This window comes from Vulpes vulpes, chromosome 8, assembly GCF_048418805.1.
Source record: "Vulpes vulpes isolate BD-2025 chromosome 8, VulVul3, whole genome shotgun sequence".
Taxonomy (NCBI): Eukaryota; Metazoa; Chordata; class Mammalia; order Carnivora; family Canidae; genus Vulpes; species Vulpes vulpes.
Window position 1 is genome coordinate 98271739 of NC_132787.1, and position 27407 is coordinate 98299145.

The following is a 27407-nucleotide window of genomic DNA, read 5'->3' on the forward strand; positions in this document are numbered from 1 at the left end:
TGAAGAGCCTGATTCTCCCTCTGCCTATGTCTCTGCCTGTCTCTCTGTGTCTCTCATGAATAAATAAAATATTTTATTAAAAATAGACACTTGACGGGATGAGCACTGGGTGTTTTTCTGTATGTTGGTAAATTGAACACCAATAAAAATTAATTTTAAAAAAATAGACACTGATCCTGGGGAATTCTATCAAACGTTTAAAGAAGAAACCATACCTATTCTACTAAAGCTGTTCGGAAAGATACAAAGAGATGGAGTACTTCCAAACTCGTTCTATGAGGCCAGCATCACCTTAATTCCAAAACCAGACAAAGACCCCACCAAAAAGGAGAATTATAGACCAATATCCCTGATGAACATGGATGCAAAAATTCTCAACAAGATACTAGCCAATAGGATACAACAATACATTAAGAAGATTATTCACCATGACCAAGTAGGATTTATCCCCGGGATGCAAGGCTGGTTCAACACTAGTAAAAAAATCAATGTTATTCATCATATCAGCAAGAGAAAAAACAGGAACCACATGAACCTCTCATTAGATGCAGAGAAAACATTTGACAAAATACAGCATCCATTCCTGATCAAAACTCTTCAGAGTGTAGGGATAGAGGGAACATTCCTCAACATCTTAAAAGCCATCTACAAAAAGCCCACAGCAAATATCATTCTCAACGGGGAAGCACTGGGAGCCTTACCCCTAAGATCAGGAATAAGACAGGGATGTCCAGTCTCACCACTTCTTTTCAACATAGTACTAAAAGTCCTAGCCTCAGCAATCAGACAACAAAAAGAAATAAAAGGCATTCAAATTGGCAAAGAAGAAGTCAAACTCTCCCTCTCTGCTGATGACATGATACTCTACATAGGAACCCAAAAGACTCCACCCCAAGATTGCTAGAACTCATACAGCAATTTGGCAGTGTGGCAGGATACAAAATCAATGCCCAGAAGTCAGTGGCATTTCTATACACTAACAAAGAGACTGAAGAAAGAGAAATTAAGGAGTCAATCCCATTTACAATTGCACCCAAAAGCATAAGATATCTAGGAATAAACCTAACCAAAGATGTAAAGGATCTATACCTTCAAAACTACAGAACACTTCTGAAGGAAATTGATGAAGACACAAAGAGATGGAAAAATATTCCATGCTCATGGATTGGCAGAATTAATATTGTGAAAATGTCAGTGTTACCCAGGGCAATTTACACGTTTAATGCAATCCCTATCAAAATACCATGGACTTTCTTCAGAGAGTTGGAACAAATTATTTTAAGATTTGTGTGGAATCAGAAAAGACCCCGAATAGCCAGGGGAATATTAAAAAAGAAAACCATAGCTGGGGGCATCACAATGGCAGATTTCAGGTTGTACTACAAAGCTGTGGTCATCAAAACAGTGTGGTACTAGCACAAAAACAGACACATAGATCAATGGAACAGAATAGAGAACCCAGAAGTGGACCCTGAACTTTATGGTCAACTAATATTCGATAAAGGAGGAAAGACTATCCACTGGAAAAAATACAGTCTCTTCAATAAATGGTGCTGGGAAAATTGGACATCCACATGCAGAAGAATGAAACTAGACCACTGTCTTGCACCATCCACAAAGATAAACTCAAAATGGATGAAAGATCTAAATGTGAGACAAGATTCCATCAAAATTCTAGAGGAGAACACAGGCAACACCTTTTTTGAACTTGGCCACAGCAACTTCTTGCAAGATACATCCATGAAGGCAAGAGAAACAAAAGCAAAAATGAACTATTGGGGGGACTTCATCAAGATAAGAAGCTTTTGCACAGCAAAAGAAATAGTCAACAAAACTAAAAGACAACCTACAGAATGGGAGAAGATATTTGCATATGACATATCAGATAAAAGATTAGTTTCCAAGATCTATAAAGAACTTATTAAACTCAACAGCAAAGACACAAACAATCCAATCATGAAATGGGCAAAAAACATGAACAGAAATCTCACAGAGGAAGACATAGACATGGCCAACAAGCACATGAGAAAATGCTCCGCATCCCTTGCCATCAGGGAAATACAAATCAAAACCACAATGAGATACCACCTCACACCAGTGAGAATGGGGAAAATTAACAAAGCAGGAAACCACAAATGTTGGAGAAGATGAGGAGAAAGGGGAACCCTCCTGCACTGTTGGTGGGAATGTGAGCTGGTGCAGCCACTCTGGAAAACTGTGTGGAGGTTCCTCAAAGGGTTAAAAATCGATCTGCCCTACGACTCAGCAATTACACTGCTGGGGATTTCCCCCAAAGACACAGATGCAATGAAACGCCGGGACACCTGCACCCCTATGTTTATAGCAGCAATGTCCACAATAGCCAAGCTGTGGAAGGAGCCTCAGTGTCCATCGAAAAATGAATGGATAAAGAAGATGTGGTTTATGTATACAATGGAATATTACTCAGCCATGAGAAATGACAAATACCCACCATTTGCTTCGATGTGGATGGAACTGGAGGGTATTATGCTGAGTGAAGTAAGTCAATCGGAGAAGGACAAACATTATATGGTCTCATTTATTTGGGGAATATAAAAAATAGTGAAAGAGAATAAAGGGGAAAGGAGAAAAAATGAGTAATAACAGAAATATCAGAAAGGGAGACAGAACATGAGAGATTCCTAACTCTGGGAAACGAACTAGGGGTGGTGGAAGGGGAAGTGGGTGGGGGGTGGGGGTGACTGGGTGGCGGGCACTGAGGGGGGCGCTTGATGGGATGAGCACTGGGTGTTATTCTATATGTTGGCAAATTGAACACCAATAAAAAATAAATTTATAAATAAACAAATAAAAATAAAAAAATAAAAAAGACACTGAATCAAATTTCCCTTCGAAACAGCTTCCAAAGTTTCAATTATCCAGACTCAAAATTAGAACAATTCTTTTTAATTGAAGAAAGTGTTTATTACTGTTTCAGTAATCATATTATTACTGTTTCAGTAATCATAAGTAGAATGAATTACCATTAAAAAAATAGGAAAAGCTTTCCTCTTCATTTTGAATGAATCTTATGGCTACCTCAGTAAGTCAGTAAAATTCTATATGAGGTTTAAACTTAAAAGTATCTACCAAATTTCTTAGAGAACTTTATTGTTACATTAATGTGATGTAGTACATTACACATCATTACATAAAATTGAAGGAAATTTAACAGCTGCCGTAGAATATTTTGTGATTTACCACTATAGTACTGTTTTTCCAAAATCACAAAAAAGATACATTCCCATGGCTCTTTCATTTCTTTGTGAGTTATACACAAGGCTTTCATTTTTATTTTGTGTTTTAGACAATTCAATCTGAGTCATACAAAACTAGGGTTTCTTTCCCCCATATTATTACCATAAGCGTTTTGCTGGTAAATATTTATATTGCTTTTGTCTCTAATAAAATCTGTAAACACTTTGGCTGTGTATTAAAGCGATCTCCTCAGCTTCTTTCATTCTTTATCTGAGAATGCAGAAAATGCCAATGGAATTTCCACAGTTTTTCTTTTAGAGGAAAATAAAGGTTTTAAGTTATTACAAAAAATATATGTGCTTGTCGTAAGAAGGGAAAGAGTAGAGAATGGTATGAAATAAACATAGTCCTCCTCCCTGCCCCAACCTCAGTCTCATTAGAGATAGCCACTTTCCAGACATTTTATGTAAATACCAAAATATAAACATTTGCACACAATATATGGTTAACACATTCACACTTAATACATTTTTAACTTTTTGAAAGTCAACGTTTATAGGTTTTCAACAATCTTTCAATAGCCGTGGATATTTTCATCGAATAGCAAACTTATTTAATCAATTCATATGAATATCTGTATACTTTCCATTTTGTTTTAGTAATACAGTGTGGGCAACATCTTTCAATTTTCACAAATTATCGCTGATTTTGCTGAACAGTGCTGAAAGGAACACAAGGCCTAATGCCTATGCTTGTTTATTTGCTCATAACCAGTTTGGGCATCTTAAGTGATCTCCAAAATGATCAAAAACCTTTTTATTAACTTTTTGTGGCCATTTATGACCTAACTATCTCTGTAAATTTTGTGAAGACTTGTCTGATGGAAATTTGCATCTGTACTTTCTTCCAAAAACTAAAAAGTAAAATCAAGAAACAAGGTAACCTGCTACTCTGGAAGTTCCACAATATTTGGATTATCAGAATACAAGTGAAATATATTCCTTCCTTTCATTACATTGTTTGATAGAGGATGGAATTTGAGGTGATTAGTTTTTGCAATGTGTAACACCAAATTAAGCTCTAAGCTCGGCCATCAACTGGTTGTGAATTTAAAAAGTTACTTAATATTTTGAAATCTCAGTGTCTCCATCTGCAAAATATAAATAGTTATAAAAATTAGCTTTATACAGATATAGGAATGTTGTTGGATTGCAGGAGATCTGCAAGTAAATCTTCTAGCATGGAAATTTGTACATGTTTATTAAACTTCAGCTATTATTATTATTTTTATAAAACACCATTATTTTAATCACCCCACAATTGGCTCTCCACCATATCTAAGATAAAATAATTTTAATGACTCTCAACATGATCCATCCCATCTTAAACAAATTGTGTCCATGGTCTACCTCTCTAGCCTTCTTTTCTGCTTTTCTTTTCTTTTCTTTTTTCTACCAGCTTTATTGAGGTACAATTAACAAATAAAAATTGCACATATCTAAAGTGTATATGAAATTTTCATGTGCATAAACATTGCAAAATGATTACCACAATCAAGCTAAGTAACTTATTCTTCACTTATTCTTACCTTTAAAAAATTTGTGGTAGGATGCCTGGGTGGCTCCGTGGTTGAGTGTCTGCCTTCAGCTCAGGGCGAGATCCCAGGGTTCCAGGATCAAGTCTCAAACTGGGCTCCCTGTGGGGAACCTGCTTCTCCCTCTGCCTATGTCTCTACCTCTCTCTGTGTGTCTCTCATGAATAAATAAATTAAATATTTTTAAAAAATGTTTGTGGTGAGAACACTGAAGATTTACTTTCAGCAAACTTCAAGTACATAATAGAGTATTATTGGCTATAGTGATTATAGATCTCTAGATCTCTAGATCTCTAGATCTCTTAGATCTCTAGAGTTGTATCCATCCTGCAACACTGAAACTTGGTATTTTTTTTACCAACATCTTCCTATTTCCTACATCACCCTGGCCCATGGCAGCCACCATTCTATAGCTTGCTTCCATATATTCCACTTTTTTAGATTCCACATGTAAGTAAGATTATGAAGTAATTGTTTTACCAAGTCTGACTACTCTCACTTTAGCATGTCCTCCAGATTCATCTGTTTTGTCACAAATGGCAGGATTTCCTCCTTTTCTAAGACCAAATAATATTCCACTGTTTGTATATACCACATTTTCTTTATCCATTCACCTATTGACAGACATGGTTATTATGAATAATGCTTCAATAACCATGGGAATGCAGATATCTCCTTGAGATCCTGATTCCATTCCTTTGGGGATGTATTCAGAAATGAAATAGCTAGATCATATGATAGTTCTATTTTTAATTTCCTAAGGAATATCCACTGCTTCCCACAACAGCTATAACAATTTACATTTCAAACAAGAGTGTACTAAGGTTCTCTTTTTTCACATCCTTCCAACAATTGTTATCTCTTATTTTTCTGATAATGGCCATCCCCATCCCTCCACCACCTTCCCTCTGGAGACATACCATTGATTCCAAGTTAACCACATCCAAACTAGACTGTGAGCTTTAAAAGTTAGAATTTTTTCACTTTGTTAATTTTAAACATCTAGTATCATGTTTGACTTAGATTAACAGCTAAAATACTACTCATAAATGAATATTAACCCACAAGCAAAAAAATAAAAGTGCCAAGTAATTTTGTTAGCTTCCGTTGACCAGCACAATTTCATCTTAAGTTTTTTTCCGAACTTCTGGTACTTACCTAATGCTGTTTAAGCCCACCCTGTGCTCTATTTCATTTTCTCCAAAATAAAACTTAGAAATAAAATTTAGAAAAACTAAATTCAATTTAAGGTAAGATCTCTTACTATAATTCTGTTGAAAAAGAGAAGACGGAAGAGGAGCAGGAAGAGGAAAATTGGGTTTAGAATGTGCACTCCAGGGTCTTAAGTGTGAGCCATATGATAAATGAATTAACAGAAGGTAGAAGTTGTGAAAGTGAACAAATATTTCAAAGTTATTAAACTTTCTGAAATTTAAAAGAGCAAAAATAATACTCTTTAAATGATATTGTAACAAATTATAAATCAGAGTTTCAAAATCAAAGTTATAGTTTCTGTCCCTAATTCCAATAATGAAAATAAAAGTTTGGTTTAGATTATGCTCTGCAGGATCTTAAATGTGTCATATGACAACAAACTAATTCAACTCAGCAAATAGGTCAATGTAGTTGAAACTTCATGAATTTTGACAAGTAAAAAGCTTGAAACTCTTATTTTATTTCTCCCAGTGAAGAGCTACTAAATTAGAAAAAAAATACTATTGACAAAAGAAAATTAGAAAGTATACCCAGACATATTTAAGAGCTGTTTATTTATTACCAGCGATACAAACTTCCATGGAGGCTATGTTTGTCATTGATATTTATGCAGTGAAAAAATAATGTTTATCCATTAATTACATAACAAAAAATAAAATGCTCTGTAGCTACAAAAATCTGCTTTGAGGGAAATAACCGAAACCTTAATTAATTAAATCCCAATTACTCTGGGTTTTAAACCAAACTGACTTTTCATTCCACTGCATTCTACTTTCAGGAGAAAGCAGATACAAAACCCAGCTGATACAGGGGATATATTTTAGTCTTCACTTCTTTAACAAATTCCAATCATTCAACAAACATTTATTTCGATTTGCCGTATAAAATATAATTTAACTACATATGGAGGAGGACTAGATAATAAAAAATCCATTCTCTATCTTAAGCAAGCTTATGATCAAGAACTGCTTCTCACCAAGATGGAGGAACCTAGGGTGGATTCACCTTCTTGCCTGAAACAACCAAATGACCAGAATAATATATGAAGAAATAGATTTTTGGACAGTGGCCATAAAGCAATGAGAGTTTAAAATGAAAAAATAGGAAATTCTGCTTTTGAAAAGACACTGTTAGGAAGATTAAAAGGAGAAAACGTTTGCAAAGCATGTATCTGATAAATGATTTGTGTCCAGTATATATAAAGAACTTTTGAAATTTAATGATAATAAGTCAAATAGCCCAATTACAAAAAATTAAAGGAAAATGGTGCAGCCACTTAAGAAATTGGATTGGCGGGCAGTCTGGGTGGCTCAGCGTTTTAGCGCCGCCTTCAGCCCAGGGTCTGATCCTGGAGACCTGGGATGGAGTCCACATCGAGCTCCCTGCATGCAGCCTGCTTTTCCCTCTGCTTGTGTCTCTGCCTTTCTCTCTCTCTCTCTCTGTCTGTCTCTCTCATGAATAAATAAATAAAATCTCTAAAAAAAAAAAAGAAATTGGACTGGCAATTCCTCAGGTGATTAAACATAGAGTTATTGTATGATCTGGCAATCCCACTCAAGTATATACTCAAGAGGTTTGAAAATATATGTCTACACAAAACTTATACACAGGTGTTCATAATAGCCAAAAACATCATCATCATCATCATTATTATTATTATTATTATTATTATTATTATTTATAATGGCCAAAAAGCAGAAACAACACCAATGCCTGTCTACTGTTGAATGGATAAATAAAATGTATTATATCTGTAAAAAAAAATAGACAAAAGATTTGAGTAGCATTTTACTAAAGATGACATATAAATTAAAAGATGTTCAACTTCACTAGTCATTAGGGAAAGTAAAATTAAAACCACAGTGAGAGTCTACTACACATCTATTAGAATGGCTGTGATTAAGTTTACCATATTGAATGTTGACGAGAGGAAATGGAGTTTTCATACACTGATAGGAATATAAAAAGGTAACAAACAGTTGGAAAATAGTATTAGTTTCTTAAAAACAAATATCTACCTGCTACATGATCTAGACATTTCACTCTGAGGAATTCACTGAAAGAAAAAAAAAAAATTGAAAGCCTATGTCCATTCAAAGACTCATGCATGAAAATTCATAGTAATTTTATTTGTAATAGCCCAAACCCATCAACAGTTGAATGCATAAACAAACACTTACATATCCAGACAAAGCATGCTCAGCAATAAAAAGAGTAAGCTATAGGTGCACAAAACAATATGCATGAAACTCAAAATAATCATCCTGAGGAGGGTTGTGTGAGCCAGAGAAATAAAGAATGCATACTATACTGTTGCATTTTTATAAAACTCTGGAAAATTCAAACTAATCTATTGCGAGAAAAAGTCATCCAACTCAAAGATGGCAATGAATCTACTACTTGGAAACCTGCGGGGGGGGGGGGCACTGGTGCAGGTAGTACAAGTGAGGTCTTTTCTGAAACTGACAAAATAAATCACTGAAAAATATTTAGCTAATGATGGAGTCAGAAGCAGAAAGGATGCCAAGAATAAACTTAAGATGAAAACAGCCCTTTGCAAGAAGAAATTATAAGGAAACAAAAAAATATGAGTAAGTGGAGGACACTAGTCTATACAGAGAAGAAAACAGAAGCATAGATGCAGTTAGAAAGACACAGCAGGTGACCCCTGAAGTCTCTGTGGCTTATTTCTGATGACTTATGTTTTTGGATAATTCACTGGGTGTTTGGGGTGTTTGAAGGAGATTACTGCTCCTTACAACTCAGCCAACTCGATTAGAACTCTGGGCTACAAGATGGAACATTGGACATGGAAACAATAAATCGCAGTGTTATTAATAAATATTTTGTCCCCCATCCCCACACCTATTACACATCTTAGTGAATAGTACTGACAGAAGAGCCTGTCATGGCCTAGGTAAACAGATATGGAGTGGGAGTCTTAGCTCCAGAAGCATCCAGAAAAGGGAACCAAACAAGTAATTTTTGAGTTGCAACAACTTTGCAAACACTGCCTCCAGGTTCTATGTGACAAGAATTAATGTTTATAACAAGATTCTACTAGATCTTAACTTGAGAAGTGTAGACTAAATTGTCCATGAAGCAACAAATGAATATTTCAAAAGAGATGTTGCAATAAACAAGGCTTGGTATCCCATCTGTAATTCAAAAACACCAAACACCAAGAGTATCCACAGACCCTTCTCCCCACATTCTGCTTTTTAATGGAGTTTTACTGGAGGCACATGAAGCTTGAGGCTATGCCAAAAGAACAAACTGAAATCGCTCAGAGGGTGACATTGTAGAAGGGTGGGAGCCAACTGTTTCCAAAGGGACTGCAGGTCTAAAAAGCATCGATGTTTCAGGTTATTAACCTCAGTTGAATCATTTATATGCCACAGCCCCAGTTCTACATTGTGGAAGGGGAAATTTTTCCATTAGAGCTCAACATGGCTTACTTCTTCCTCCGTTCCATTTACAGGTACTCACACCAGGGAAGAGTCAGCTGGAAATGTCCTTGCTCCCCAGGCATATGTAAGGGATGGAGGTGAGAGAGGATCTGACAGCTGAGTGTTAGGCTATAACACAGCCCATCTGGCTGACACATGGATTGGTTTTCTCAAGACTGGACTGGTCCCTAAACAAAACTGCACCATATTGAAAGAGTGGTGCATTCTCCCATAAGAATCTAGAGACTCTCTAGACAAGAGAATGACACTCGGTTGCTGTGGAATCAAAAGCACTAGAGAAAGAAAGGAATACCTGCTTTCTAATAGATACAACACCTTCATGGGAAACAAATGTCCCCAAATCCTTTGTGCACCATAAATATCAATTTACAATAAAATGAGGAAAAGTAATGGAAGGGAAAGCATTCTCTTTTCATAATTTTCCTTCATTTCCCCGTGTGCATTTTTTTTCAATAAAATAACCTGTTTGCATGGTCTGTTTTTTTCCTCTATTTTTTTATGCATATCTCTTTTAAGTAGTTCTAAGTCCTTAACTGTGTGGATTCTAAAATTTAAAGAAAAACAAAACAAAACAAAAAAGGTCCACAACATTGCATCACCACATTCTCTATTAGAGTTGAGTTAGAGTTTAATTAAAGTGAGTTACCGCCATGCCTGAACTAAATATGTCACTATTTGTGGCAAAGTTCTTTTGGTAATACCTAGATTTCAAATACTTAGAGGTGAAACAATCCAGTAAAAGCTTTCAGGGAACATCTCCTGGTCAGAAAGAGCTCACTGCCATCTCGTTTCAACCATGTGAGGGACACTGGTAAGATGAGAGAAGGATAATTATCCCTCTCTTTCAACAGAAGTTTCATTCACAAGAAAATATCTTTCTCATCAAGAAATAATATAGGAAATAGTTCAGTGCTTCAAATTAAAAAGTAAAAAACTTCCTGTGGGAGAAGACAAACTAAGGGCTTTTAATTCTTAAATTTGTTTAAAGCTGAGATAGCACCAGGGCTTAAAATACTCAGGAGTAGAAAAAAATAGGAGAATACCATTTATGGAGATAATGCTTTATGATTACTCTCATTTTATGCCTCCCTAATTTCTGCTGTTCTATTAAAACTCTTTAAAAAGAACGACTTAGTGAAGGATGCAAACCCTCAATATCTACTTGGCACACCAATAATCTCAGTAATAGTAATATGATGACAGGAAGTTTATTCACGAACTTCCAGACACTGAGCTAACTGTTTTGCACTTCAGGCTTAGTCAGCCCTCAGAAAAATTCTACAAGACAGGAAAGAGTATACCCACGTTACAGCTTTCAGACTCATTATGACTGTACTAGAAATGTGGAGAATATATGAAATTGTTCACAGTGTCCCTGATCTCAAAGAACATGTACGTATCTTTTCCTTATTATATCATACAGGATAAGGAAAAGATACGTACGTATAGGATTCTTAAAAAGTACACCACCATAAAATTCTGAAGCATGAAACATAAATGCAGGACAATAGATATGAAGGTACTATAGATCTTCATTCGTTCCTGAGTTACAAAAACCCCAGCTCAGACCTGTCAATCAAACATGGGTCTGCACTCTGTTCAGCAGTGCTGACCAACTAACTTATCCTCCCCACATCTCATTAGAGATGCCTAATGAATTGGAATGTCCCTCTTCAACATCTCGGATCATTGCTTCCAGCAGCATACGGTATCTGCATTTCATCATGCATCCATCAAGTAGTTGACTTTGTGATTTCAATATAGTTGGTGACCTCAAATTCACTCCTGAAAAGCTATCATGTTGTCCCTTGCCATGAAATAGATTAATCAGAGGAAGGAAAATTGGTTTTACCTGATATTCTGAATGTCTCTTACCTGACTTTATTGCTACTTAATTGATGCTTAACCAAAACTAGCCTATAAATTTCATTTCGGGGACTTCCAAATGTATCATCTTGAAATGTTAACAACTTTATGGATTTTCTAGCCCCAGATTTTTATTTTATACATTTGAAATTGATGATGGCCTAGTAAAATCCTAGGTTCTGAACCTAGGTCTCTTAAATTACTGCTTTATCCCCAATATCCTCAATTCAACCAATATTTACTCAGAACCTATTGTGTGCTAGGTACTGTGCTCAAGGCTGAGAATACAGTGGAGACAAGATACAGCCAAATGGGAAATAGAGGTGTTTCAGATAGTATTTGAATATTATATATCTATACACATTATACATGTTGAAGCTACTACATTATTGAGATGGTAATAGTCCTAAAAATACAGTCTCTTATTTAATGCATGTCTCAATGTGTCAGATTCTGTGACATTATGTTTCTTATCTTGCTTCATTCTCATAATAACCATGTGAGATATTAACACACATTTGATACATGAGGAAACCAAGATGTGGCTTAAGCAAAATGCTCATGATCAAACATCTAATGATTAGAATGGATGCATATCTAATTCTAAAGTCTTAATTCTTCCCACTACACTATGCTTCTGAGATCTGAGATCTCTTTTGTAATGCTATATATATTTCCAAACTTTTCATGGATACTGATAAATAAAAACCATATAAATTAGATACAATGGTAAACATACATTAAATCAGTGACTCCAATGCTTCAACTAAAAAAGTATAACAAGCAATGAAGCGTTGTATTTTGAGATACTTTGGTCACTTGGCCAATTTTCAAAAGTGCAAGTCATTATAAAGTTGTGCTGGAGGATCTCATTTTTTCTTTAAAGCAAATAGTATCATTATATAATGTAAAGAACATAGACTTTGCAGTTACACAGAATTGTTCTGAAACCTCAGCTTTCTTCTTCTCTCACTGTATAGTCTTGGCTGTGCTTTTCAAACCCTTATAGTGAACATTTTCTCATGTATAAAAATGTAGACTATTCCCCTTTACCCAAGAGGATTGTGATGGAGAGCGAGTGAGATTAGGCATATAACCTGCCTAATGCAATAGCAGGTGTAGTGAGTGTTGAATAAATTCCCATTCCTTGAATGAGGTCATTTTATAAAATAAGGGAAAATGAAAATGGTTTGTACCAGAAGGAATGCAGACAGAGGTGGAGGGAGAAATATCTTCTAAGTAACAATCTTGCTTCTTAGAACAACCAGCATAATAGGAACAAGGCCTAGTAGGGCTAAATTCCATACTGGGTGAGCCATGTGCATCCTTCAAACTAGAAAAGGAATGGAAAGGCCTGTTCTTCCTTTAAAAAGTAATAGAAGAGGAGATAGGGTAGTTTTAAATGTGACAGAGGACCTTTCTCAGCACCCTTTATTTTATTTTTTTTTAATATTCATTTATTTATTTCTGAGAGAGTGAGAGAGAGATTTGGGGGTGGAGGAGGAGAAGAGGAAGGACAAGCAGACTCCACACTGAACATGGAGCCCAGCATCAGGCTGGATCCCACCATCCTGAGATCATGACCTGAGCTGAAACAAGGAGTCAGACATTTAACTGACTGAGCCACCCAGGCACCCCTCCCAGCATCCTTTAAGTCATGATCTGCATATACATCTCATCTCCACCTCATCGTCAAATACAAGGCTGGCCTGATGAGGATGTAAATAGCATAGGCCATGTTTGATCTACCCAGGGGCTGAAAAGAGGCCACAGCAATATCCATGGCCCAGGATTTCTTCAAACAGGATCTTCTCTCTTGGTAAAACAAAGTTGAGTCCATGTTAGCAGAAAGAAGAGTGTATATCTCATTCATTGTTCATAGGCAAATCAGCATCCTCTGCTTTCAGAATCACAATATATCTGTGCTTTAAGCACTGAAGTTGTTACAGAGCTGTCCCCTTCGGTATAGAATGGGCACTTCAGACTTAAAAATAGGGTCAGGAGATATGTAAAGAAAAAATTGAGGTCCCCTTGGATGTCCACTTAATGTCTCTTACTTCAGGGTTCTCATTCTCATGGGAAACTGGAAATCTTTTCACAGTGACCATTTACCAAAGACCTTTTATGAGCCAGACATATAATCCCTGATCTGTGCATCAACTCTACAGAGTAGACATTACTTTATGTGAGGAAATTGAATCTTAAAGAAGTTAAATAAACTGCTCAAGTCACAAATCTAAGAGGTAAGAGAGCCAAATTTAGAATCTCAGTCTACATGAAGCCCATGCCATGTCAACCTAGACTCCTCATCAGGCTAGAAGTGAAAATATGTGATAGATTCCACAGATAGACAGACGTCCAGAGCCCAGTATCTTCCAACTGAATTCCTGCCTTCATCACCTGTGAGAGTAGTGAATGCAGACAATGGAGATGGTTTGAGCAAAAGCAGGAAGCTGAAACAGGAGCCTCACTAATACCACTGAATGATAAGCATCAGGCCACTTTTGACTCACCATCTACTCCATCAATAAGAATTCCTTATGCATAGTAACAAAGGACTCACACCTTTGATGGAACTCAAAAGCCAATCTAGAGGCTGGAAAATGCATTTCAGGTTGAAAAATGCATTTGCTTTAGAATAGCCTATTAATAAAAATATGCATTGTCTCAGAAGTCCCTATGTAAACATAGCCAATATGATTAAAGAAGTTTGGAGAACAAAGGCAACATCTTTAAATATTTAAATGATTAAAATGAAAATTAAAAATAGATTCCCTTTCAATGAAAGGTTTTAAATTGAATCCATAAACCATGTTTGATTTCTAAAGCTAGCAGGAATGCATGTTAAGTATTCAAGATGTTTAACGTGAAAATGTGTATTCAATAAAAAATAGATGATTCATTTTTATATGTGGTTTCCAATTTATTTTGTTGGGCCCAACCTCCCATTAGAAATGCAAGCAAACATCCTTAAGTTTGCAAGATCAATGAGTAATAGTAGGTTCTATCAATTTTAGAAGAGAAAGTAGCCTGTTTCAATATATTATTTGTCTGTACAATAAGTCTTAAGAATCAGCCAATAAGTAATTCTTAACAGTTACTCTGAATTTGAGTCCACTCCAGATGTTGTAAGTACCGCAGAAGAAGATGGATGAGATCCTCCATTTCCTGCAGAAGCCTATGCCTTAGATAACTAGGGAAGACATACATTAAGATCTGAGCCATGTGCTATATACACATGATTTTAGGAGCTCAGAAAAGGAACTTCAGTCTGAGATGATCTTATTAGAGAAGAATCTGTGGTCTTGGCTAGAGAAGCCACATGGAGAAAGGTGAGAACGTCAGAAGAAGCATTTGAGCTACACATTCTCCCAGAGTATGGACAGTTAACATGGAAGCAGATGTTTAGTCATCTGTAAATCATAGGAGGCAGGGTGATAGCATCTCCAGAGACACGTAGGTGCTGTCCAAAGGAGTCCCCACTTACAGAGATGAACAATCACCTGGCACACAGGTGCTCAATAAATACTTACTGAACTATTTTATTGACCAAAATCAGAAATCAAGGCGTATCTTGAATTCCGGTGGGTTTTTTTCTCTACACTGTGGTATCCCTAGCTCTTCCACCTCCACCAGGTTGAAAAGATTTCTAAGATTAATATTTACATCTGCTTGAAAGATTAACAACATGACAGCTAAAAGTTAGAAACTATAGGAGTTTCCGAAAGCTTAAATGATACAAATACCAAGACATTTGTAGGTAGAGAGAAATGTATCATATAAATAAAAGTTTGCAAAAGCCTGAATTTGCTTACCTTAATCCAGAACTGCCACATGCTGATTTCTACTCTGCACGGTGGCCAGTCCTCAGCACAGGTGCTGCTCAGACCCAAAACAGTGGGCAAGCTGTTGTCACTGATGGATTGCTGACAAAGGGACCATTAGCTGGAGTCAATCACCAGGCAGCACCGTTGTCCACTTCCCAGATATAGCACTGGTGATACTTCACCCATGGAGGGGGTCTCCACGTGCAGGAACACAGGGCCCTGTGCAGAATGAGATCATTTATCAAGTTGGCAGATGGTTCAGCAGAAGCACCACAAAAAAGCTTGCTCCAGGGCCCTACGTATAACAAAATTAATTAAAAGACACTTTTAATATATTCTAAAACAATAAGTTTAAAACAATTCACTTAATTTTTAACTCACCTATATGGAAGAACAGATGGTAACTTAAAAGAGCAATTAAATTCACTTTTTAAAAACTTTCATGAAATCTAAAAATCAAAGACACTTATGTTAACTTGTTTTTTCTTTTCTCTGTATTCCTGCTCTGAATAAGTAGAAGGAAAATCTTGCAATGTAAAAACAATTGTATAATGGAGCCAGTCAGCAGACTTCCCACTGGGCATTAGTTACATTACGTTACATTAAACAAGGCTCATTCTTTTCTAGGTTTCCATTTCTTCATCAATGAAATGGGAGGCCGGAGTTCCAGTAACTCTTGCACCACACAATTTAAGATTGTAGTTATATGTTTCAAATGAATTTTATGCCATATGATCCAGCAATTGCAATCCTAGGTATATAGCCAAACAATACAAAAATTGTAATTCAAGGAGATACACATACCTGGATGTTTATAGCAACATTATCTATAATTAAATTATGGGAACAGCCCAAGTATTCATCAACTGACATGGATAAAGAAGATGTGATACACACACACATACACACACACACACACACACACACACGCACAATGAAATATTATTCAGCCATCAAAAAGAATGGAATATAACCATTTGCAAGGACATGGATAGAGCTAGAGAATATAATGCTGAGTGAAACAAGTTAATCAGAGAAAGACAAATAGCATATGATTTCACTTATACATAGAATTTAAGAAACAAACAAGCATAGGGAAAAAGAAAAGAGAAAGAGAGAGGCAAACCAAGAAACAGATTCTTAACCATAGAGAACAAACTGATGGTCACCAGAGGGGAAGTGGGTGGGGGATGGGATAAGTGGGTGAGGGTTATTAGGGAGGGCATTTGTTGGATGAGCCTGGGGTGTTGTATGTAAGAGTTGAATCACTAAATTGTATACCTGAAACTTAATATTACACTGTATGTTAACTAATTGTAATTTGAATAAAGAGTAAATAAATAAAACAAATTTTATTATAGTAGCTAACATTTGCTCAATGCATCCTATGTTCCTGAAACTTTTTTTTTCAATTATTTTATTTTATTTTATTTTATTTTTTAATAAATTAATTTTTATTGGTGTTCAATTTACCAACATATAGAATAACACCCAGTGCTCATCCCATCAAGTGTCCCCCTCAGTGCCCATCACCCAGTCACCCCCACCCCCCACCCACCTCCCTTTCTACCACCCCTAGTTCGTTTCCCAGAGTTAGGAGTCTCTCATGTTCTGTCTCCTTTTCTGATATTTCCCACTCATTTTTTCTCCTTTCCCCTTTATTCCCTTTCACTATTTTTTATATTCCCCAATGAATGAGACCATATAATGTTTGTCCTTCTCCGATTGACTTACTTCACTCAGCATAATACCCTCCAGTTCCATCCATGTTGAAGCAAATGGTGGGTATTTGTCATTTCTCATGGCTGAGTAATATTCCATTGTATTAATAGACCACAGCTTCTTTATCCATTCATCTTTCGATGGACACCGAGGCTCCTTCCACAGTTTGGCTATTGTGGACATTGCTGCTATAAACATTGGGGTGCAGGTGTCCCGGCGTTTCATTGCATCTGTATCTTTGGGGTAAATCCCCAACAGTGCAATTGCTGGGTCGTAAGGCAGATCTATTTTTAACTCTTTGAGGAACCTCCACATAGTTTTCCAGAGATGCTGTACCAGTTCACATTCCCATCAACAGTGCAGGAGGGTTTCCCTTTCTCCACATCCTCTCCAACATTTGTGGTTTCCTGCTTTGTTAATTTTCCCCATTCTCACTGGTGTGAGGTGGTATCTCATTGTGGTTTTGATTTGTATTTCCCTGATGGCAAGTGATGCAGAGCATTTTCTCATGTGCTTGTTGGCCATGTCCATGTCTTCCTCTGTCAGATTTCTGTTCATGTCTTTTGCCCATTTCATGATTGGGTTGTTTGTTTCTTTGCTGTTGAGTTTAAGAAGTTCTTTATAGATCTTGGAAACTAGCCCTTTATCTGATATGTCATTTGCAAATATCTTCTCCCATTCTGTAGGTTGTCTTTTAGTTTTGTTGACTGTTTCTTTTGCTGTGCAAAAGCTTCTTATCTTGATGAAGTCCCAATAGTTCATTTTTGCTTTTGTTTCTCTTGCCTTCATGGATGTATCTTGCAAGAAGTTACTGTGGCCAAGTTCAAAAAGGGTGTTGCCTGTGTTCTCCTCTAGGTTTTTAAGTGTTTAAATGTATTCTCTCAATTAATCCATATAACAGCCATTATCATCATCATTCCACAATGCGTAAACTGAGCAAAGAGAAAACACATAACTTATCTATGTTTTCCCAGCTACTGGATGGCTGGGCTGGGCTTTGAGCCCAAGCTGTTGAACTAGTCTGTGTTCTTAGCCAACACCCTCTCCAGCCTCCCACTTATTTCTGGTACCTCTAAATATCAAAGTAAGCTGACCATGTGGGCAGCTGTTACCTGCCACTTTGCTAATTGATCTATCTGTTGGCAAAGTGGCCCATGTGAGAGCCATGCCATACCTCACATGACACCTTGAGCTGCCCTGCAATGCTCTTATGTACTATTTTCCACCTCAGCTCATATACACACTGCAGAACACAGCACATAGCTTTCCTACTTCACTTGACAATTGCCCAGATGTCACTAAGAAAGTAATTTTTTTAATCAAAACATTTTAAGGTCTAACTTCTATTTCCTTTGAGAAGCTACTGGCTTCCTAGGGGTATTACTGATTTATAAATCCTAACCAAACTAGTCATAATTAAAGAAAAATCAAATTATCTGAATGTTTGTGGGATACTCCAAGAACTATTTCAAGACATTGGAATGCAAATTCAAAAGTAATCACTTTACTCCTGAGTATCTCAGACCGTTCAGGGAAATATTATAGATGTGAGAAAACTAATATTTTTTGATGAGTAAAAGCAAATATATTTTCTTCATCTTTGTTGCCAAAAGGCAGTTTCTGTGTTTTCAACAAATTAAGCAAAGAAGTCTGGAATATCAACTGTGCTTTACAATAAGGAAAGACATAAAAATGCCGTACCCTCCATTGGGACGATAGGGCAGGTAGCCTCCTGTGATAGTTTGCAGATTAAGGCAGAAGCACATTATGATATTTTGGCATATTAGTATTATGTTATATTATGTTATATTAGGATCTGATTAGGAATTCTAAGACTAGTGGTTAGGCTATCTCTGTAGAGACTTTCAAACACATGCAGACCTCATGGATTTGGTTGACATTAACTTTCTAGCTCTAGGGGTATGTTTGCAAAGTAGCTCACTGACCTTCTTGGCTTTTACTGAATATTTTATGTCATGTCAGCTTTAGCCCTCACTCAACTATTAAGGCCATAATGCCAAAAATGGTTTTATAGAAGCCCAAGCCGAAAACTTCTTGGCTAGCAAGTAGAGGAATTTCCAAAGCAGCATTCATGGCAATAGTTAAGTCACCATTCCTAAAGTGTTGTCATCTTTTGGCCCCTAACGAGTCTTATTCTACTGCTCTAGGATGTGAGATCTTAGAACTGTACACATATAATACATGTTCATCTGAGATGTTCTGTAAAACAGTAAAACATGATCACCTGCATAGAAAATGTGAAGGAGAATTATTCCAGCATCAGGGTCTCCTTGTGCATAGTTATCAATGCCTGCATCAATGTATATGTGTGTGTGATTCTAAAATAAGATATGTGTGCCTAAAACTGCTTTCAGGGATTTGGGAATAAGTGGAATAGTAATGAGGAGAAGTCCTTGATGGGACATCATGACAAGCCATGGGAGTTTGTCTTTTTCATTTTGAAAGGAGATAATAGCATCTCTCTCTCAAATAAATAAATAAATCTTAAAAAAAAATGACTCTGAGCTTCTCAGAGACAGAACTATATCTAACTTAGTTCTCTAACCCAGTTCTTAACTGTGTTAGCCTGGCACCAAACAGCTGCCAAGTAATGTTTATTGTATAAGTGGAGTAAATGTGGTTTATATATTTGCCTTCAAATCATTGAATACTTGAGAGGCCACACCCTCTTTTATCATCACGTGATTGTGATGAAGACCTTAAAGGGGACTTTTCTAGGCCTCCCCACTGTCTGTCCTATACCTAGAGGGATGCCCATCGGAAGAGAATCAGGCAGCAAGCAATGATCTTGCCACTGAGGGAGGCAGAGGGAAAGAGTAGAAGGATAAATAGCTTGGAGTCTGACTGCTTTGAGGGTACTTGGGAGATGAGCTCCAAGTATTTTGCAGGATGGCTACTTGTTCCGGGAACAAGTAATCCCTTCCTTGAGTATCTCCTTATTTCAGAAACAAGAGGAAGGGACACCTGGCCCCAACAATTGCTCCTATACCTTCCCATGATGATGAAAATAACCCTAACACAGAACAAAACATCCCTTACAAAGATGAAAAAAAAAAATATATATATATATATATATATATATATATATATATATATATAATGTGAGAACAAATTCAATTGCTTTTTAATTCACAGTAATAGCAATGCTTGTTGGAAGGACTGCTGTCTATAAACCAAACTATAATATCACAAGACTATGCCAAGCAATATACCAATCTCATCTTCTGCAATCACACTATATTCCTCAAGATAAGTGTCATGACCTCATTTTAACAGGTGAGGAAATGAGGCTCAGGGAGATTCAGCCCCCATCCAAAGTTATACTGCAAGTCCAGGCATGCTTACCCCCAAAGCCCATGATCTTTTCCACTGAACCATGCTGCAAGATGTTCTACAGAGGCTTCCCTAGACATATGGGGACAGGGAAGGAAAAGAGAAGACAAAGACCCACAGGAAGTAGTGGGGGGAGAAGACTCCGACACAGGGGGTGGGATTTTGAATCAAAATTGCATTGAGTTCACTGTTTTCTTAGGGAAGTACTCTACATCCAGGCTTTCCCCATTCCTGGTGTTTCCTTTATGAGTCTGTGCCAGAGAAGTGTCTCATGCAGGGCACAGGGAAAATGTCCTGCTCCATCACAAAGTGCCTGGATTGACAGGAATGCTCAGCAAAAGCAGGGAAACTACTCCCATGTGTCTTTTCTGGCCCCGTGACCCTCTGGGCTGAATTTTCTTGCATTTCTGGTCCTAGAAACATCTTCAGAGAGCCCAGGTCATCCAGTGAAACAGTCCTGATAGATATACATTGCCCAATTAGAAACATGTTGCAGAGTGACACTCTTGTATGGATGACAGGTTTACCAGGTGGACATGAAAGGCTATATAGGAGAAACCAAGGGATAGACAGGAGATGTCTGAGCAGATCCTCACCATTTTGGGTCCTGCAACCACCCTCTCCATGGGCTGGGTGTAGTAGGAGCCTCAGAACACACCTCAACACCATGGGCTTTGGAGTCAGACATCAAGTTACATCAAGGTTACATCACTTATTATGATCTGAGGAAAGTCACCTAACCTCTTTCTCCTTTAACCACGCAGTTGTAAAAGGTTTATTTACAGGAATGTTGCAAAGCAAACGTACTGTAGGTACATGAAACATTTCAGGTGTTTTATATTATTCTCCAGCCCAGGAATATCCCCATGGAAGAGCAATGCTCAGTCACTCTTATATGATAAATGCCAGTAAAACAATAGCTGAGAAAATGAAGTATATACTAGTGTCAATATCAGACCTACCAAATGACATTTTAATTAGTTACATATAAGCCTGCCTCACCCACTAAATTGGGGATTCTGTGTCCTAGGACCTTGCAGTGAGTCTGGAATAATGCAGATATCCAGAAAATGTTTGGTATATGAACACATGAATGAACGGAAGACCTAGTGTATGTGTCATGCCTGAGCACAGAGGTGAGCAGGGCCACCCTAGCCCTTCTGAGGGATAAGGGGGCTGATATCAACTGGTTCGCTAAACAAATTTTTCTTCAGTGAAACACTTGTTTGTTCTCTCCTATTTAGCTCTGTATTTACTTATTCATAGCCCATAAAAAGCTGTTAGCTGGAAATGTTCAACTTTCCTCATTACATTCCTCAAAGTGGGAGGTGGTTTCCCTTTATGGAGAATTTTTTTTTTCAGTCAATGAAAATCTTTGGCCTCAAAAAACACTTGTGGGAGCTTGTAACTGAGTTCAAAGTCATCCAGTAGCAGCAGAAAGTTCTCGTAGCCCTCAAGTGCCTCAGAGAACAAGTAAGGTCATAGAACCTCACAAGAAAACACAAGATCTCAATGCTAAAGCCAGAAAGTACCAGAGAGATGAGCTGGACCAGACTTTTCCTCCCCCAGAGAATGAGGAAGAGCAATGTTCTCCAGGGCCACCCTTCCAGAAAATAAACATGGTCAGGCTCTGTCCTACCCAGAAACCTATGATGACCTCCCACGCCCTACAGTTAAAGTCTGACCTTTTTAGCATGGCATCTAGCATTCTTTTAAACAAAGCAATACCCTAATTTTTGTTTACTCCTACCACCTCCCTCTACTGGCATTTTCCAGCATTTTTATGCTCATACCTTTTGTGTTCAGTCCCAGCTGACTGCCCACCTCACTCTGCCAGGTCCAGGGCAAACCCCACCTCCCATGTTGCTTCATTTTTAATTTTCATGCAACTTGCAAATGGAGAAGTCATGACTCAAACCACGTTATTTCATTTCAAATCTTGTATTCTTTGTACAATTCCATAATAATTTCTCAGCAGTGACTTATAGTAGTAAAACGTGGATCTCAGTAAAGAAATTCATTTTTTTCTAAAGATGCATTTTTTTTAAGTCTGGATCAGATGAGCAAATGCCATATTTAGGATTGAATCCTTTTGTGTGGAGGGAAACATTTTATTACTATTTAGCTAAAAAGGTGTAACAAGCAAACTAAGGTAGAAGGGTTGGCTGTTCTACTTGACTGGCTGGGAATCAGAGAATGCCAGGGAGGAGGATTTGCCTCCGGATGGCAGCTCTTCAGCTCAAGCTGGACTGTCTGCTTTCATTTAGGAAGTTGCTAACCATAGATGCTTTGGGAGGGGAGGCTTGATGTACAAAGAGTAGCCAAATGCAGCCCCGCTCCATAGGTGCTCTTACCACACGTTTCCCCGCCACTACTCCCAGTAATCCGTGTGAACAGTGAATCACAGCATGCACAGGTTTACTTGGGAAATTTGGCTGCTCCTTCAGTGGAATCTCAGCATATTGCAACATGTCAAATGTTGTTAAGGAAGAAAGAGAAGGAAGAACTAGGAGGAAAAAAAACTAGTACTTACACACAGAGAGAAGCCATTTCAGATACTTAAACATTATAAATCATACATGGTGCATAACAGCCATATGGATGCTTATTATTCTTTCTAGAAACTTGCACATAGTTGTATTTACATTCAGCTTGAAATTAGATTTTTATTACTCTAATTCTTGGTCTGAACATATGCCGTGGATCATAAAATATTTACTCTGTGAACATATAGTACTCTCATGGAAGTGAATAAACATTCAGATCAGAATCCAGTTAGTCTAAGCAACCCTCACCAGAGGGTTTTATTTGTTTGCCTTCATTTATTATCAGGTTTTAGCATCTCTGAGCGAAGGTGCTCCTTCAAGTATGTAATCTAAGTTAGCCCTTTAGCAGACACTTTGATGCCTAATTGGTGATTTTGGAAAGATGTGGACACAGTCAAAATGTCTAGCTCTGGACTGAGCTCAAATAACTCAATATAAAATTGTCATTTTGTAGGATGTCCCCTAATTGATGTACAATCTACAAAATAACATCAAATGTCCAAGAACAGATTATTCCTGGGGAGTTTCAAGCTTTGGCAGAAAAGTGTATCTTGGTCTGAGTTCCCAAACCCATTAAGATGTTTTTTCTTTATAGTGCTTTCTTAGTGACCAATAACTTCTATTAGATCTTCATTGAAGAAAAAGCAGTAATAACAACAATAACATTGTAATTATTATTATTATTAACAACTGTACTGTCCTCTACTATTCACAGCTTCAAAAAATTATTGTGAGTGGAGGGGTGCCTGGGTGGCTCAGTCTGTTAGGCATCTGACTCTTGATTTCAGCTCAGGTCAAAATCTCAGGGTCATGAAATTGAACCTTGCCTTGAGTTCCACGTTGGGCTCTGCACTGAGCACGGAGCCTGCTTCAGATTCTTTCTCTCCCTCAGTCCCTCCCCTCCCACTCATGTACTCTCTCGCTCTAAAAATAAATAAACAAACAAGCAAGCAAATAAATAAATCAGGTGAATGGGACTTAATTTTCCTCTCCTGATGGGGGCAGGACTTAGCAACTTGTGCTCAATGAATAGAGCAGAGATCAAGGGTCACCAAGGGCTTCAGGGGGCAGGGATGAATGGCCCGAGCACGGAGGATTTTTAGGGTGGTGAATATTCTGTGTGATGCTGTAGTAGTAGACAGATGTCATTATTCTCTTTTCAAAATCCATAGAATTCACAGCACCAAGTACATTCATACATACTAACATCAACAATGGACTTTGGATAATACTGTGTCAGTGTATGTTCAGTGATGGCAACAAATGTACCCCTCTGGTGGGAGATGTTGATAATGGGGAGGGTGGGGAGGGTCAGATATGGGAACTCACTGTACTTTCAGGTCAATATTCTGCCTGAGCACCATAAGCAATTCAACTGCGACATGCTCCAAACTGAAGGTATCAGCTAAAACACCACCGCTCATCAGTCTTGCCCCTTCTGCATTTCTGAGTTTCACTGATGGTCTAATAATCTATCTAAGCTCCAATATTAATTTTCCACTCCCGCTTTGCGCCTCAAATCTATCAGTCACAATATTCTGTTGAATTCAATCATGCATATCTCTTTCAAATCCACCTCCCTTTTTCCATCTCCCCAGCACTATACTGCAAAGATTCTTTAGCCTTTTTATCCTCCATACTGCCTTCTACCTTATCACCAGAGAGGCCTTCCAATAAACAGTCTCATTATGCTCCTCCCTGCATCATAGCCTCCAGGTATATTCCACCACTCCCAGAATAGGTTCCAGGGTAGGACCAATGCTTGTTCTGGACAAGTAGAGCTTAATAGTGATTCCCCCAACACCAGACCCATGCCAACCTCATGCCTCTGTATTTGCTAGTCTCTTAGCCCTGACAGAGTGCCTTTCCCCCACTCCTGAAGACACACTCTATCCTTCAAGCCAAAGTTTAGATCTCTCTTCCTCTTAGAATCTTTGCCTATTAATCCCCCATATCCTGCAGAGTGAGGTGATGGCTTCCTTAGGTGCAAAAAGTATTTTGCTGGCACTTGTGGAATGTTATATTGATATTATTATGCCCATTTATGTAGTTCTCCCCTGAGATCATGAGCTCCTTAATAGCAAGACCCTGTCATTCTTCTTTTCATAGCCCAACATCTGTCACTTATTTAGGGCTAAAGCCTCAAGATTTCCACCAAACCCTTTCATCATTGGGAAGCTAAATGCCTTCAGCAGATCAGCATCCTGATGTGCCTATGAGTACATAGGCAGCATAAGATACTCATATAACATTCATCTCTTTGTTGCAATTTACCCATGTCAGTGCTGGTATATATCATTCTTCCTTTACTTGTTCTCATTCATTCATTCATTCATTCATCAATTCATGTGTTCACATTTGTGTTAGATGAGGGTGGTGGTCCTTGAAATAAACAATGCATTTTTTCAAAAACTATACATAGAGCAAATTTGACTCTATCTTTAGGTCTGCCCTTGGATGCACTTCTTAGATGAATGATCACAAGATCATTACTTGTGAAAGCAATGAGATTATCAAAGGTTTGGACTAAAGTTGGCTCTTGGTCAGTTTGGATAACTTTGTCTTAAAGGTCTTTTCCATAAAGAATGAATCAGTGTTTATAGCAGATAACCATCCTAGCCGAGAAGACTTTGTATAATGCAAGTATTGCATAATCATGTTATTTGTATTCCTTGACAGCAGAATTTACAATGCCTCGTTTAATGAGAAATTGAATGGAAGATGTGTTTGAAAAATTAATCCATTTTAATAATATATGGCACCAATATTGGCCATCTCTGGCAAAGCTTATACGTATAAACTAAGAGAGTATGAATACCAATTACAATAAAAAATAATGAGATATGTATTATTTCCCTAAGAAAATTACTTTTAAAAATATGCATTTTGACATCCTCAAGATTAATTACACAATTATGCAGTTCCAAAGTGTAATCAGTAAAATTCTAAGCAGCACTGAGAGAGTGAGCATTCATATTTACTAAAAATTCAAAAACCCCACTTCTGATGAAACTTGCATTGCAAAGACATTGAAGTTTAGAGAATATAGCTTTGCAATACAAATATTTATCAATCTTCTATCCAGCAAAATCTTGGGGCTGGAAGTAATTTAGCAGTAGCAAAGAAATAATGATTAGAACATTGCAAAATACACTGAGTAAAATAAAGGCCAAATGTCAGAAAACTGAAAGAAACAAGGTTGTTTACCAAAGGGAGTCTGGACAAATAAATTTAAGAAAAAAATTCATTTCCTGAAATGTTTTTACTTTGCTTAATGAAAGTGCTGCTTTCAAAAGGCAGGCATTAAGGTGAACAAACCTGGATAGAAATCATAGGTAAGAAATTAGCATTGAGGTTCAATAGCTTCCAACTCAGGCCCTTGTAGTTCTGAAAATCCAGGCCAATACATTGTGGAGCACACAGCCCAAGCAGATTTAGAGTGTCTTGAGCTCCCCCTGATATCCACATGACCTCTAGATTGTCTCAATGTGTGAATGATAATCTCTCTTCCAGAAATGAAGTTTACCACATCACACTGGAGCCATATCCAAAGTCAGATGGCTTTGATTTCCAGAAAACTCTTCATTATATTAAGCAGAAAACAACAACAACAACAACAACAAAAAACCTGCTCCTTTTAATCACAGGTCCTAGTCTGAGCCCTTGGTATCACTGACAACTGCCATTTTGTCTAAGACTGCTCTGTTGTTATTTAAAAACAGCCAGCCACCACGCTCCCCTTTCCTTCCCCATTACCAAGCTTCTGTTCTCCAGCTGGAATAACTCCAGTTGCTTATTTCAATGGATATTTTTTCATATATTCCCCACAATGCTAAAATTCTTAGCGAGTTCAGTCCTTTCCTATCCATCCAGCTATCATATAGTAGACTTTCAGTAAATGTCCTTCAGCATAATTTCTTTATATCTTCTCAGTAACTGGGTGCCTCTCCTTAGATCTCATCTTTCATAAAATAAGGTTCATTGACATTGAGTTGCCTAGGCCTTATCTTCAGATTTGGATAAAGGGTCACTAAGACATAAAGGATCCTAAACATAGGCTTCCCACAGGTAGGATAAAAGAAACATAGAATCTGGGGAAGGGAGTAGTAAATCTCACACCACTGAGAGCATAAAAGCAAACGCTGAGCTTTCCAAAGGAGCCAGGCCAGAGAAAGGGACCCACAGAACTTGGTAAACCCTTGGTATGATCTTATACTTCCCTGTTTTTATAATTCTTTACTCACGTTTTCCCATAGGAGTAAGCCCTTGGAATGAAATTCCTAATGCTTTATAAGTTTGGGCAGCAAGAAAAAGCCAAAGTAGGGGCTCACATTTCCGAGAAGTGAAAATCCTTTCATCCTAGAGAGGGGTGAGCAACCAATGAATGAGAGAAGGAGGCTGCCCCAGGGCTGAGATGAATGAAGAAAAGGAGCATAGAGCCTGACTCCTCCATGGAAGGTACTCTGGTGCTTAGCAAAAGAAACATTAGTGTGACTGTTCCTGACAAGGAATCATATGGCACAGAAACTACATATTTCATCACATTATCAGTAACATATTTCATGGGAATGTAAGTGAGATCCTAGACTTGTTT